Consider the following 6,088-nt stretch of genomic DNA (forward strand, 5'->3'; position numbering starts at 1 on the left):
CGTCAACCATCCGAGGAACTTGAGCGCGAGCTGTAGGCGTCGTGAAAGGCGGACAGGCCTCACCTTCCGAATGGGAGGGGGGCGCTCCATCTTTGCTGATGAGATGCGCCGAGGAAGTGGATGGAGAAACCGAACGACCACTTTGCCAGGGTTGATAAATCCAGGCCCGTGTTGGCCTGAGCATCCGCAAAAAGGACACGGAGATGTGTACTGGTGCTCCTTCAGAGGAGGAGCTGGCCAGACAAGAAATGTCGTCAAGACGAAATGAAGCCATGTCTCATGAACAACACGAATCCATACCCCAGCCCCGCTGAAAGGAAAGAGCTGCGTTTCTTAAAACAAAAACCGGCATAACCGGCAGGAAACTCCGAAAAAGCCGAACGGCGTAATCACACGGACGTTTTGGGGACGTCTGAGGGGTGCACCGAACCTGATGGTACCGCACAAGAACCACCCTTGGAGAAACCCAGAGTGCCGCCAGGTGTGAAGAGAAATCTGGATGTGAGGGGACCGGGTAGACGGTCTGGGCGTAGTGGCGTCGTTAACGCGGCTAGTCACCACACGGTCGCGCAGCCACTACGGCGATTTAACGGGACCCTATGTGGACGGCGAAGCCCAACGGGCTGTCCGAGCGGCGGATGATGCCCAGACGGGGCTCCATGGCTGTCGAACTCCGACTTTGGCGACTGCACAGATGTCAGGGTTAGCGCCGGGGCTAGCATAAGACTGGGGCTCAGTGTCATGTGGCTGGCTCTACCCCGTGTTTGGTAGTGGCAGGCGGAAAAGGTGGGCTGCGTCAAGTCGGGAAACTTCACTGAGAAAGGTGCTGTGAACTGGTGTCACCCTTGTGAGACGTGAGCCTGGAGAGCCGCTGAAGACGCCTGCGCCCGCGGGTAGCATGCACGACCGAGGCAAACGTCAGCCGGCGTCCACCCAGCGCGGCTGTTTTGACTCCACACACAGTCCGTGAGCGGACAGGAAAGTCTGCGCGCAAGGAGGAGCCGAAGGAGATGTCAGTCCGTGATGAAATCCCACTTAAACCGCTGACCCTCAAAACACAGGTCGCAAACATGTCTTTGTGCCAATAGGTGCGGATAGGAGGTGTCGTTAGCGACTCAAAGGTGGGCCGTGAGACCCCCACCCGGGCGTCCTCCGTAGCCCGCAGGCACCACGCTCACGGCTGGGCTCCTGTGTCACCGAAAAGGAGTCTGCGGACCAGAGAGGGTGTCCCCTGATGAAAGGAGCCAGGTTCGGATGTGCCCACGCTCGCGGCCAACTAGCCCGAGGAGGCCTTGGCGTTTTCGCCGTTCCTTCTGTAGGTGCAGGGGGGACGGCACATCCTCGCTTTCGCGCCCATTAAGCGTGCACATGGTACTGACCACAGGCCAGGGGCTGGAGCTCGCTGACGTCCGGCCCTGGATGCTTCTGCTAGGTGGCATGCCTCTACCAGGGAAGGAGCCGCTTGCGTGTCGGGGCCAGCACCTTCAGCGGGTAAAACGCTGGGTGGCCAGGAAGAACCGGTCAGCTTTCTTCAACTAAAGCGCGTGGGCTCAGTAATAGAGCCGTGTTAGCGAGGCGGCTGTCTGAAAGCATGCGGCGGCACTGTGCCGAAGAAACAGTCTCTATGAAACAAAAAATTGGGTTTCCTCCGTACCTAGCAGGTTGAGGCATCATTTCCCATGTGGTCAGAAGGCTTGCTGTCTCCCAAGGCTAATATAGCGAGGCAGGCGTCGGGCCCGTTTCCGACGCGAGACAGCTCGAAAGTCTTTGGCCAGAAAAAGCCTTGGAACGCTGCATATTTATCCTGGGGAGGGGAGATGTAATAAAGGCCTACCGTCCGGGTGCAGTGGAGCTCCAGGGCGAACGACGTGGAAATAGCGTGATGCGTCCATAAACAGTTTACTGCGGAGGGCGAGGCCTGAGGGCTTCCGGCCTGTGCGAACCATGCAGCCGCAGATGTATCCAAAAACTCCGGCAGTTTGAGAAAAAAAAAAAACGGCGTTATTTGCCATTCTGCGCTGCGGTTCCAGTCTCGGATCCCTTCTAAAGGCAGACTTATTCGGGTCACCAAAATGTAGTGCGCCGAGAGACGGAGTCCGGAGGCGGGGTATCGAGGTAGCAAGCTAGACTTTTTATTTTAACATCAAGGTCAAACATGCTAAACAGCTTTCAGCCCCGGGAAGAACAGACCAGGGCGGGGAAACAAGGGTCCGGTCAAACTCAACTAAAAGTCCGTGCCGAAACAAAAATAACCCCAACCAATAGTTCCGTGGGTGAATAATGTCAATCACGCACAAACAATAAAGAAACTCAGATGTGGTGTGAGATTTCTTTACTCTATTAGTCGGACTCAGGGCGTTTTAATTTTTTTTTTTTTAATTTGAACCGTCGACAGAGATTGATATTAAGCCTCCTATTAGTGTTGGCAGAACATAATGAGTTTGAAATAAATGGACCTGCTTAATCACAGCTGCTATTTCTAACACCACCTTTGAGGAAGCATTTAAAAAGGTGTTGCAGGTTGGCGAACTTTAGAGACCAAAGAATCGAGGGATAAGTGTATAGGGGCATAATAAGAGAAAGTTCAACCCACCTTCTTTCAAATCTGGCCTCTCCCTCAGGTTATTATATTAGCAAATGTTCGCCTTTTTGCGGCTAAGAACCAAAAATAGTCAATTAACCTTCTGAACCTGCAGCCACACTGAAGCTCCACCTCTGATTCAAGGAGAGTCAATTAGCTCACCAAATTAACCCCACACTCACGACAATTCAAAAAGCCCGTGGACTAACAGGCCAATGTCTTCAATTAAACTGTGAAGACAGGTCTCATCTACAAGCAGCAGCGAATCACTTCCTCCTAATGCTCGGCTCACAGAGAAAGTCACAATTCAAACACAGCTGTGCAGGTCAAACATGACGAGCCTGAACCAACAGATGATTGGTGACATTTTGATGGCGCAGAGACGGACCTGAGCTCTGAGGAAGGTTTCAGCTCACAGATAAAAATGACAAATTGACGTATGATTGCTTGACCTTTCGTTGCAAAGTGCTGGTGGGAAATGAGGTGCTTAACCTACGCTGTGTCGGACTGAGCTTTAGTGTTGGTGTGGATCCTGTCCGCAGAAATCTCATGAGGTAAAAAAGTACGGGTCTTTCATGAGCACCATGTAGGCCTACTTCTTCAAGGAAACCGCCATACAAGGCTTTATTAAATCTTGTTCAGTTTAACGATACGTTGATTATGATGGATGTATAATACGTCAGTAAATTAACCTTAGTTGCGGAGAATAAGGTTGTGTTATTTAAATATTCAATATTGTGTAGTCATGTTTGCAGTAATTGTCTAAGTGCAACTCTTATTTCTGTTGTTGCATGATACAGTACTCCGCTATCACCATTTTAATTAACTTTTTTGATCAATATTGGGTAACATTTGATCAAATGACTTTAGTAATGTGAAGCTCTGCAGCTCTACAGAACATTTTACTTTATATTTTTTTATTTGAGGGGACTATTTATTAGCAAGCGTATTATATAAATCATTCAATGAATAATACCGGTTATAGATGTGATGGAACTAACGTAACATAATGCGCAATAAGCTGTGCCTGTTTTTGTACTGAAGTAACACAGGTGTTTGGTTCAGCTGTGATTTGTACTGATCACATTTTGCTTTTCTAGTCGCCTTGCTTGCCAACATGTGCAGCAGCTGATCTATTCTCCTGTAGTGAGCTGCTGCTGGAAACAAATGATGCTCAGAGTTTTCTAGAAGCAGACTGCTGCATGGAAATGTCCTCACCGGTTGTGGAATTGAGGTCAAAGCTTTCACAAGGCTTGTTTTGTTGGTGAATGCAACAACTCCCAGTAGCATCTCACTTCTCTATGTCTCTCTGTCTCTCTATCTCTCTGTCTCTCTTTTTCTCGCTGGTCGGTAATCGATGTTTACATGTGAGGAGGAATAGTTTGCTCAGATCAGCCCGCCGCTGTCAGCAGGAGATTGGAGGACGAGAAACAAGTCAGCGGGGACAGGAAAGAGAAAATGAGCGACACTGAAAGAAAGAAAGAAGTGAGAGACAGACAGGTGGAGAGAGACAGACAGGAAGAGGACAGTATGGACACAGAGGGAAAGAAGCAGAGGAGGAAATGACGTGAAGGAGAAACTAGCTTTGAATGGAGAACGTGGCCTGAGGCAGCAGTTAATGCATAACGAGTTAGTGAAGAGCAGGAAATTATATGATTACCAAGTAGTGTGAAGCAGGTTATTAAAAATGAATAATTGACCAAATGTATATGTGGGCAATTTCCTTTTTCATTGGACAGTGCTGCTGCAGTGTTTTATGAAAGGACTTCAACCACACTGTTATACAAAACCCTTAGACCGGTCAGTCGGGAGCAATAAAGGAGCAGATATAAAACTATTATAAAAACAAAGAAAACATTTTTTTTAAATAAATGTTTAAAGGAAATATCAATAAACAAAAAAAGGAGTAGAGTAAGAATATGATAAACCTCTTCGAAAAATGACAGATTTGAACAGTACGGAGTATGAGACATGGCTCACACGTTGTCCACTGATCTGTGGTCAGTTCTCTTTTCCTTTAACAGCTTCACTTCTTGTTCATGTCCAAATCCATCAAGTGTTCTCTGTAATCTGTTGACAGTCCCTCTCCTAATAGCGGGTTTATTCTGCTGACCCTCTCCTCACCGTTTCTCTTTTTTAGCTGAGTTTTTTCCAGATGAGAGCAGCTGTCAGTCACAGCTGACGGTCAGATGCGCTGAGAGGTTGTTAGGACTCTGAAGCCCCCCATTGTGAAGCTCAGGGTCTAATATCACGCTCCACAACACTCCGCAGGGATCCCCAGCTGGACACAAACCCAGAAAATCAGTCAGTCAAACAGCCAGTCACCCGCTCAGTCGTTTATTCGCTCCTGCGGCGAAACTCAGGGCTGATGTCATGCACCAAAACGCCCTCACTGCCCGCAGCCATAAACACTGAGAGCCAGTTCATCAGTCAGGAGAACAATGACATCATACCAACGTCAAGACAAGTCGCTCTGTTTCGCATAAGGCAGTGCTACAGTGCGAAGCCAGCCAACTAAAACATACTCTCTTAGGATTGTTTATAACCGCATGTTGACAATGCTTTGAGAGCACAGAGCAGTTATGTTAAAGAGGTTCTATTAGACCTTTCCTGTTGTGTGTTATTTAGGTTTTAGTGCATGTAAATGGTCTGCAAAGGCTAAAATCCCTGTGTTCGACTGACACACCTCCATTGGACTTATTTGTTTACCTCCAGTGACATCACTATGTAACACTCGCGCTTCTATTGGCTAGTGCTCCAACACATTGTACGTGATAGGCGAAGAGGCGGGACATCTCTAAGTGGTGGACCAATCACAACAGAGCCAGCCAGCTAACAAACCAAGCAGTATAACTTCTGGTTTTAATTTTCACAACATTAATCAGTTTGAGTTAATACAAAAAGCTAAAATACTAACGAGGGAAAACTCCAGAGTGTTCAGGTCGTATTGGTCTTTAAATATACTACACAACAAGAAAGGGCAAAAACATTTTACATTATAATAAATGATGCAGCACATGTACTCAAGTACTGTACATTTTAAGGTACTTATACTTACTGGAGCATTTACACGTTATCCTATACTTCTACTCCAATACAAGACACGAGTATTGTGTTTTTTTTATTTGATGTCTTACGTTTTGGTTTTTTAGATTGAACACAGAAATGAATATGTAATATCTATGATGAAGATAAATGAGAAATATGTTGCATGGTACATTTCCCACTAGAATATAGAGTAATTACAGTTAGTTCAACCTTTACCAGCTGCAGCCTTAAGGCCCGGACACACCAAGCCGATTTTGGCCGTCGATGGGCGTCAGGCCGACGATGAGCGTCGACACGCCCTACTCAGATTGGTGTGTCCTGCACCGTCGTGTCTTTTCAGCCGTGCCGACACCTTTTCGGCCGAAAACCCACCGATTCAACATGTCGAATCGGTGGGCCAAAGGCTGTCGGTCAAATAAATCACTCTGATTGGCTGTTCAGCTTAGCGAATCAGTGCAT

Source organism: Notothenia coriiceps, unplaced genomic scaffold (genome assembly GCF_000735185.1).
Source record: "Notothenia coriiceps isolate Sejong01 unplaced genomic scaffold, NC01 NC01_scaffold00037246, whole genome shotgun sequence".
Classification (NCBI taxonomy): Eukaryota; Metazoa; Chordata; class Actinopteri; order Perciformes; family Nototheniidae; genus Notothenia; species Notothenia coriiceps.